General features: G+C 51.4%; 1 pseudogene; it reads right to left on the bottom strand.

Moving 5' to 3' along the window:
* Window positions 1-725: 725 nt before the first annotated feature.
* On the bottom strand, window positions 726-5,067 carry LOC149338498 (uncharacterized; annotated as a pseudogene).
* Between the last annotated feature and the right edge of the window lie 5,243 nt (window positions 5,068-10,310).

The following is a 10,310-nucleotide window of genomic DNA, read 5'->3' on the forward strand; positions in this document are numbered from 1 at the left end:
TCTAGGTGAACAACAGGGCGAGTCACTTGCATGAATCAACTTGGGAGTGACTCGTGCCAAAGGCAGGAAACGAGCCGCGCGATGATTTGGTGCTGGCAGTAATGCCAGCAAACCAAAGGGTCCTTCGCGGAACTCAAGTCTCGCAAGTTTCTGCGGAATGGCACAGGAATCCGCTGGCACGCTTTCTTGGTGCCCCGGTGGTACCGGTGGACACCCGCGGTCGACAATGCTAGCTGTCGGCAGTCATGGCGACACTGCTAAGCGTGCAGTCACTTCCGGGCTTTTGTGTGTGTTTGCAGGGGACACGTGGGTGCGGAGCACGTGGCTTTACAGAGAAATCTTAGCGTAGACCGGCGGCGCGCAGCGGCCTCAAGCTAAAGAAAGATGGGGGCGTCAATGAAGTGCGGCCTTACACGTCCCCCCAAGATGCTAAATGAGCTTGGAGTCCGCTCATTTAAGCTTAGCAAACAAAGGCCGCAGCGACATGAAAATCAAACTTGGGTGCACATGCAGCCAGAAATAACCAGTTCTAGCGAAACGAAAAATATTCGCAGCACTACACAAGAACGACACACTTGGTCATAAACTGTTCATAAATGTTCATGAGAGTACGAGCGTCGGCGTTCCAGCGTCCTTGCACAGGGACCCGTCAAACACCACACTGTTCACATCACAAAGTCCGGCGAGTGAACGGGAACATTCACGCCTGCTTGAGGGGTCATGGCTCAATTATCGCTTTGCTCTGTTCTCCAGCTGATGTTGGGGACGCGAGATAACGCGTCGGCGTTGCCGTTGCAGACGCCTTTCCTGTGCGTTACAACCACAACGTAGCGCTGCAAGGCCAGCGCCCACCTTGCTAGTTTCGCCCCATGAGGCGTGCTCGTCGTCAGATAAGCCAAAGGATTGTGATCGGAGACCACGTTAATCTGTGCCCCAAACACCCAATAGTCAAATTTCTTAAGAGCCCAAATTATAGCGAATGCCTCGCGCTCGATCGTTGACCAGCGGGTCTGAGTTGGCGTGAATCTATGGCTAGCGAAGGCGATCGGCTCCTCTCGCCGTGCATCTCCCATCTGTGCCAGGCAAGCTCCAGCCGCGACTTCAGATGCATCCGTGAACAGCCTATATGGCTTGCTGATATCAGGGGTGTTTAGCGCTGCCGCTTCGCAGAGCGACTTCTTTAGCGTATCAAAAGCCTGCTGTGCTCCCCGAGTCCAAGGAATCGCGTTTGGTACAACCTCGCTTCGTTAAGGACGTGAGTGGCGCGGCGACCTCAGCATAATTCTGGACGTACTCGCGGTAGTAGCCGGATAGCCCCAGCAGGCTTCGGAGCTGATTTTTCGTGACAGGCGGCGCGAGGTCCTGAATAGCAGCTAGCTTCTCGGGGTCCGGCCCGTGGGTACCACCTCCCACTATGTGACCTAAGTACCTGATCTGCGCCTGCGCGACTTGACACTTCTCCGGGCTCACCTTAAGCTTTGCTTCCCGGAGTAAGACAAACACAATGTTCAAATGGTTCAGGTGTTGCTGCCACGAAGCCGAGAAAATGGCGATGTCATCGAGATACGCCGAGGCGTAGGCCTGATGCCTGGACAGCAACGTATTCATCATTCGCTGGAAGGTGGCAACCGCATTTTTCAGCCCAAATAGCATGACGCGCCAAGCGTACTGCCCTTCGTGGGTTACGAAGGCAGTCAAATGTTGGCTTTCGGGGGCCACCGGTACTTGCCAGTAACCTCGTCGTAGGTCTACTCGTGTAATAAACTTGGCGCGGCCTACCCTCATGATTAACTCCTGTGGGGGTGTCATCGGAAATGCATCAGTGCCTGTGGGTGTGCTCAGCGCGCGGTACTCGATACACATGCGCACTGAGCCGTCCTTCCCCACACACACCACGGGATGAGCATAGTCGCTCTCAACAGGGTATATGAGACCCAGTTCTAACAATTCGTCCACTTGGCGGCCAACCTTCTTCCTAAGGAGCTCGGGCACTCGATAAGGGAAGGCGCGTTTTGGCCGGTACCCGTCTTGTAACGCGATTTTGTGCAGTCCCACTTCCGCCGCTCCCGGTGTTTCATTGAACAGGTCCGCGTAACCAGTGAACAATTTCGCGATTTCGGCGCGCTGCTGACAGTCCAAATGTGCCAGTTTCTCCTGCTCGATGGAAAAGGGACCCGACTGTGCGGGTGTAGGGCGAGGTGTGCATTCAATCTCCCCGAAATCCGTGTCTTCGTCGAAGACGACTCCAACGTGGCTAACCCGCGCGTAGTAAGGCCGACGCCTGTTTGCATGCACAAGTGGCGCGACTCGCGCTTCGGTATCGATCCTGTAGGAGTTTTGCCTTTCCTGCGCGGTTAGGGCATATGGACCGAGCCATTTAGGAGCTAGTTTACTGTCGCGGTCGGTGTCAAACACGAGAACGTGATCGCCGACGTTGAAAACTTTGTTCCGGGCCTGTCTATTGTACGCCTGCGCGTAGCTCCCTTGCCGTGCGCTTGCAGTTAACCCTGCTACTGCCGTGGCGATCTCTAGCTGTTCGCGAAGCTGCCTCAAATATTTCGCAGGCTCTTCCCTTCGTGTGTTTGGGAGCGGCTGCTCACCCGTCCACGTGCTCTGCAAAATGGCCAGTGGCCCCGTAGGGTTCCTGCCGTAAAGAAGCCGGAATGGGGCAACCCCTGTGATGTCATGGGGTACCTCCCTGTACGCCCATAGCACGAATGGGATGAGTCTGTCCCAGTTTCTCGGGTCTTTCTCAATTACGTGGAACAGCATGTTTTTCAGGACACGGTTCCACCGTTCTACCGTCCCGTTGCTCTCGGGGTGTTCTGGAGCTGAAAAACGGGGTGCGCATCCCAACTTTGCCAACATTTCCCTCGTCAGCTGTGCAGTGAAGTTGGTTCCCTGGTCTGAACATACAACTTCCGGGATGCCGGTGCGGCTAAATATTGCGAGCAGGGCGTCGCATGTTGCTCTCGCGGTCATTGAACGCAGACAAACCACTTCGGGCGACCGCTTGCACAAATCAACCACACAAAGAGCGTACCTATGGCCCCGGCCTGAGGGTACGTCAATCGGCTTGATAATGTCGACATTTACGACTTGAAACGGGTGGTCGGGTCTGGTTAGGGGCGTGATAGCACTCTGTCTTTAAGCCGCCTATCTGACCTGGTCTGGCAAACGTGACACGTCTTGCACCGTTGTGCCACATCTGCCTCTAAACCGGGCCAAAAAAACTATACTTAATTCTCGCGCTCGTCTTTCTTGGGCCCAAATTTCCTCCCCAGAGAGATTCGTGGGCCAGAGAAAGCACATCTTCCCGTCTGCTGAGGGGTAGGACGAGCTGCTTGACTTTTGTGCCTACCACGGAGTCCCGGTGGTATAATAGACCGTTCGAGACGAACATGCCCCCTTTTCCCGTTTTTGCATCCGCCCAAGCTTTCCTAAGGCTTTGATCTGACAGCTGGGCCGAACGGAATTTCTCTCGCTGCTTTGAGGACTCGTCCTCCACGTCATGCATTGAGCACTGGTCTTCGGTCGGATACTCGTCGCTGCCTGTTTTGTGCTGCTCGCCCGACGTCGTGATCGACTCTTCGTCTGACTGTTCGTTTGCTTGGGACTGATTTCCGTGAGCCTCGCCCGTCGTTGGGGTCGGCTCGTGGGCCTTCTCGGCCGCGGGGAAGGACACGCTAACTGTGTCAGCCGCAACGTGGTTCTTGCTCGAGGCAATCGTTTCGCCATGGCTGTCGGTCTGCGTTAGCAGCTCTCAGTCCTCCACCGACAACAAGCAGTCTACTCCCTCTGCGAGCTTGCCCGTGAGCGCGCAGACGACATGTACGGCCTCTGGTCGTGCTACAAGTGTGGGGCGCTGCTTCAGACTGACCGCGAGGGCAACTAGTTTTGCCTCTGTTGTTTCGCCAAAAGCTGGCACAAGCTTAATCTTGCCGAAAGGCTCCTGGGATACGCTCGGCACGAGGCTTTCCCTGACTACAGTAATCTCACTGCCGGTGTCTATGATTGCCGTTGCCGGCACTCCGGCGCATTCGATTTCTACCTGCTGTAGCTTCGATTGCCGTACTTCTTCAGACGACCGTGGGACATTGACTTCTGCCACCAACGTCCTGTCCGGGCGGGCTGACACTAGGGTCTCAGCTGTTTCTATGCTGGCCACTGCTACCCTCTGCGTCCGAACGCGTTTATCGGTTTTCTGCGCATTCTGAGCGGCTCTTGTTCAGTCCTTAGCGCGATGACCAACTGCGCGGCACACATAACACTGCATTTGTCGTTTGTTGTCGGTGCTCGCAGGTTGTGGAGGGGTCTTTTATTTTCCGAATGTGTGACCGTTTGTCGCACTGCACGCCCCTTTCCCTTAGCCTGCTCGAATGTCTGTAGTATCCGTGACATCTCGTCAGGTTTCACCCATTTCTCTCCCTCGCGGAGGCGCACGTATTCTAAGCCCTCGGAGCTTAGGCTAGCTTCCATCCGATCGGCCACGATGAGAGCCACGACATCTTCCTTACTGTCTGCATCCCTCAACCGCAGGTAGTAATGGAAGTAAGTCTTCACACGAGACGCAAACTCCACCCATGTTTCCTCCTTGCGCTTTGCGGCGCGCTCGAACCGGTCTAAGTAGTCGGCGGGGGTGAGTTTCAGCTCGTTTAGTACGGCTTTCTTCACTGAGTCGTAGTCACCGCACTCATCGTCCCTAAGGCCACGAAGCAAGTACCGCACGCGCTCGGTCAACGCTGGCATAATCAAATGCACGCGGCTGTTCTCTGGCACATTGTACGTTGTGAATACCCTTTCCACCTCGTCGAACCACAGCGGTACATCGGCTTCACACGGTAACTTGAGCCCCTTTAGGACCTTGGCACATCGGGATACTGGGTCGAGGCCCGTTCGCCGTTGCTCGCCAGATTCCGGTATTAAGGGAGTCTGCCTGGCACCTGTCGTCGCTATCCCAAGTTTATGCATTTCGATGCGCTCTCGAGATTCGACTTCGAGTTTATGCTTTGCGAGCTCAAGCTCAAAATCTAGTTCTATGCGGCGGATCTCTACGGCATCAGACATTTTTACTGCTTTCGCCTTTCGTCGCTTTCCTGCTACCGGTTCTTTCGTCGCCGTATCCGCCGCTAGCCCTGCTAACGTCACGTCCTGCTGTGACGTTTCGTTTGACGGAACGTCGTCCTCTGATTCGTTATCCTCCAATGAACTATCCTCTGCCCCTCTGTCGGCTGAGCTCGCCATCATGCTTCGCATCCACACCATACACTTATTTACACTTGAGCCATAACCACCTCAAAGAGACGTAAGGAATCCCGCTCACCCGTGCTGATGTCGGTAGAAGGTGCGTTGATGCTCCAAGCCCGTCCTGAGATGAGGGGTCAGCGGCAGGGTCTGTGAGCCGGGGTACCTTGTTCCCTTGGCTGGCTGGTCCCGAAGGTCGATCCCTTCTGGTCCTCCTGGGTGGCTGCTACGGGCTCGGCGTTGCCCGACGCCTGAACACTGCTGGCCTGCAGGTGGTATGAGCTCGGGGCTGACGGTCGCCGAATCCTGTCGACTGCGCCAGTAATTTCTTGATGGTCCGTTGAGTTCTTCGGAAGGGCTCTGACCCTTCCAATCGTTGACGATTCAACGATCAATAAGCAAGATGGCCAGGAGTAGAAGGTCAAAGGAAGAATTATATCTTGAAAAATTTAGCGCGACACACAAGGACAGAAAGAAGTAGACGACACGAGCGCTGACTAACAACTGGAAGTTTATTCGAACACACGTAGAATTATAAAGGAAGAAAATGCGATAAAATCGTTGGTCAAAAACCAAAAGAAGAAAACTAAACACAACAGTCACCGCCAGCTCCTGCTATCAAGACGCAAAGCACTTGTCCAGATAAGCTACCTCTTTTTCCCGTATAGTAACGGACGGTTTGGCCACGCACGTGTTATGAGCCTTGGCGATACTATATGCCTCGTAAATTTCCCTACACAACACGTTGTCATTCTTGTACACAATCGTAGTGTTGTCAAGGTTCGGCGAGCACTTGCTGGTCCCGAGATCCTTGCACTCACGGCAGTGCAAAACAAGGTTCGAAGACACCGGTTTCCTGCAGTCCAGTGAATTCTTGTGCTCCTGCAGCCGCACATTGATGCACCTGCCCGTTTGGCCGTAATACACCTTCCCGCAGGCCAATGGCACCTTGTACACAACCCCTTTTTCGCAGGCGGTGAAATCGCTGGCATGACTGGCAGTACACTCCCGCGGGTATTTTCGAGGCAGTGTCTTGTCTAGCCTGTTCCGAACTGCCGCGCACACTCTCCCGACCTTGTTATCAGCTGAAAAGACCAGCTGCACATCATGCTTAGCTGCGATCTTCCGTAGTCGATGAGACAGCCCGTGTAAGTATGGCATACATGCAACCTCCTGGCGTGGCCGGTCCGCTGGTTCCTGAACCGAGGGGAAAGCCTCGCGCTTCAGTTTTAGCAATAGTCGCTCCGTAAGCCGGGCAAGATGCTTTTGAGGGTAACCAGCTTCTTGTAGTCTGGCCACTTGCCTCAAAAAACCTTCCTCAAGTCGGTGGGGACACGACTGCCTCAGGGCTGTGGTCATACCGGACATGGCTATGCCGTCCTTGACAAGTCTTGAATGCTGGGACTGGAAGTTTAGAAGGGGCTTACCCGCCTTTGGAGCATACACCCAGCAAACATGCTGATTGGTTAACTTCAACTCCAGGTCCAAAAACCGGATACAACCCTCTCTTGGCACTTCAAAAGTGAAGTTGAGGCCCTGACCTCTATCCTTGAAGATCTTGAGAATATCAGGCGTCGTTCGGATGCTACTGGCCCCTTTGATGAAGACAAGGTAGTCGTCTACATACCTGAAAATTCGTCTTGTGACGTCCTTCAAATCAGCTTCCAGATTCCTGTCTACCTTCGATAGAAAAATATCACTGAGAATTGGAGCAACCCAATTGGAGAATTATATTTACAAATATGTACAGAGGTAAACTGGGTTACAGAAGCAAAGTCACAAATGCACTGCAACTTAATGGGAAATTCTCACACAGAGAAAACTCTCTACCTGACCTTACTTATCGACCGAAGGGTTCCGGTTAAAGCCTAGGTGCTTGTAGAAGCTCGTGCCAAGCACAGAGTCCTTCCGGAGACTACACAAGTCAAGGGCTCATCTAGGACTGCTGTTCAGTGGTTTTGCATGCATTTTTATATGCTTTACAAACAAAGGACTTCGGGCGGTCAAGTTTCAAGGCCCGCCCTAGACTTCCCTAACCAATGAAAGTCTAACATAGAGTAACCACAGTCCTGGAAGGTTGGGCACAACCTCGAACCCAGGGCTTGGCAAAACGAAAAAAAGAAACATATAAAAAGGCCATTCAGGAGACCCTCTCCACGCGGGACTCCTCACACTATCCACACCCTCTCCCCTTTCCACTCTCGCCGCCGCACCCACGTGTCGCTTTTCCAGGGATGACGAGTTCTAGGTGAACAACAGGGCGAGTCACTTGCATGAATCAACTTGGGAGTGACTCGTGTCAAAGGCAGGAAACGAGCCCCGCGATGATTTGGTGCTGGCAGTAATGCCAGCAAACAAAAGGGTCCTTCGCGGAACTCAAGTCTCGCAAGTTTCTGCGGAATGGTACAGGAATCCGCTGGCACGCTTTCTTGGTGCCCCGGTGGTACCGGTGGACACCCGCGGTCGACAATGCTAGCTGTCGGCAGTCATGGCGACGCTGCTAAGCGTGCAGTCACTTCCGGGCTTTTGTGTGTGTTTGCAGGGGACACGTGGGTGCGGAGCACGTGGCTTTACAGAGAAATCTTAGCGTAGACCGGAGGCTCGTAGCGGCCTCAAGCTAAAGAAAGATGGGGGCGTCAATGAAGTGCGGCCGTACAGGAGCGGTGTTGACACGAATTCAAGAATGCTGTCTAGATAATACAGGTAGGTACGATAATGTGCGGTAGAAAGCAGAACAAAACGGACAGAAGTGGCGAACACACACTACCATTTGTTTTGAGGTCTTAAGTCACCTTTTACTCTTCCTGCCAGGGATCTTAGTCCAGAAGATTTTGTCCTCTTGGATAATGTGTTGGTCCCTTCGGAGACTAACTGTGTTACCACAACCATAATAAGTCACTCTCGAGACTAAATGCAGAGAAACGAAACTAGTATAGGCAAGAATCATCCCTAGAGCTTCACTGTTTGTTCGAGAGAGCAACGTAGGGTTGCAACAGTTCATCTTAACAGAGCAACAGCTTAACGAAGAAAAAAGATTACTGGCCGGCTGCGCCACCCATACTTTTCTTCTCATTAACGGCATGGAAGTACAATATTGAAAGGCTTCTAGGCTTACTGAACTAGGCCGTATCCCACGCACCGGAGATGCGTATTCACACGAGAACCCTTCATTTTCTCTGCCATTATATCAAAATTCCGGGATATGCACGCACACAGGAGGTGGATCCTGCGCAGCAACTACCCCCGACACCAAAGAACACTGCTCTCTCAACAGACTTCAATGAACGTGGCGGCCGCTTACGATTGGTGATCTATCTTGCAAAAGTATTTGCCGGGCTAGTCGGTTCATTTCTGAATTAAAGTGTTAACTGCGTGAAAGGGTTGAGGCACCAGGGAGACCCATTCACAACACTTAGAAGCGCAGGCTGACAACTTTATTTTTCAGGAAAATGCAACCCGTATTTAAGCGCTGTCTGTGGCAAGCCGGTACATTGCAGAAGATAAATTCGAGATTATGGCATCTTCGAATTCTAAAATAAAACATGAAAAACCAAAGTGAAGCTATTATTGGGCCGGCCCTCCCCATCAAACAAGTGAGAAATGCTCTGCAATGCATACATGGTTACTAACAGTGAAACCAAGAAACAGGAAGCAACTCACGACGAGATGAAGAATCGATCTTTCGAAAATCAACAATGCACAAATCTTTCTACAGCACTTCATGCTTGCGTCAATCGAAAATACCCTGAAAAACAACAAAGTACCAGGTCAAAACCGAGAAGAACTCACCATCTCTGCGACCCTTACAAGAAGGCGGTGTCAAAACAATGAAAACAGCGAACAACACTGCGTCATAATCTAAAACAACCGCGAGCATTTGTGCATCATTTCAGAAGGCATCGTCAAAAACACGGCGAAAAAAGGTCGAGAAAATGGTACAACATTTTGGGCGAGTTGGTTACCTACATTCATTACTACAGCGCAAGGACGGCACAAAACAAGAGGGGAACACAACAGCGCAGTTGTGTCCCCCTCTTGTTTTCTACCGTCCTTGCGCTGTAATAATGCATCGAGAAAATGGAAAACTTAAAAACAGAGAGAGACTTAAAAATAAAGTGATCCACCCAAGGACCTCCAAACTGAACTGAAGCCACTACAAAACGTCTCAGGAAAAACGAAATAAAAGAGCGTTTTCTAGACCGGAAGAAAAGAGCCGCAAGGAAAACCGAATTAAACCCGAAAATCCTACTCAAAGTTTCTTCCTTTTGCACAAAGTCTGCAAACCTCACAAAGAGTGACAAAAGACTTGCCAACAGGGCAACCTACAAGAAACCATTCAAAAAGGAGAATTCTTACGAGGTCGGGGATATAGACGTCTTGCTGACGCATACATGATTTACACATGTAAAAGGCTTCTATAACTAATCTTTCCCACTTATCTTTTGCCCTTGCCAAAAGCCTTGTCCTTTAAAAGCATGGTTCGCAGTCTTCTTTCTCTAATTTCTTGCCGTGATTAGCCAACAATCCACCTGTTTTGTTGCTCATGTTCCGCCAGTCCTTTTGCGCTCTATTGTTAAAACATCTTCCAGTTTGTCCCATGTATACCTTACCGCAGCTCAGCCGCATGCTGTAAACTACACCTGATATACAATCAGTATACTTGTTTTCGTGGTTCATGACTATTTGGCTCATCTTTTTCCTTTCTTGCATCTTTGCTCACACCTTTGACAGTTTGCATGGGACTGAAAACACTACACTGACGTCAAACTTCTTGGCAATTTTCTTCACATTAAGTGACAGCCTGTGGATGTAGGGCATTACGTGGACCATTTTCTTCTTTCCTGCAAGTTCTTTCTTCTGGTGGCCTTTCTTTAGATTTTGTAACATACTTTCGCACACGCTCGCAATGACATCAGGTGGGTGCGCTGATGAAATGCACATGGAAATGATCGCTCTTTTTACTAACTCTCAATGGGAGCTGCTGTAAGGAAGCAGCGCTTTTTCCGTTCTAGGCTTGAAGCACCAGCATATCTTGTTTTCCGAGAAATGCAAGAAAAGGTTAAGAA

This window comes from Amblyomma mixtum, chromosome 6, assembly GCF_055824585.1.
Source record: "Amblyomma mixtum isolate Tamu chromosome 6, ASM5582458v1, whole genome shotgun sequence".
Taxonomy (NCBI): domain Eukaryota; kingdom Metazoa; phylum Arthropoda; class Arachnida; order Ixodida; family Ixodidae; genus Amblyomma; species Amblyomma mixtum.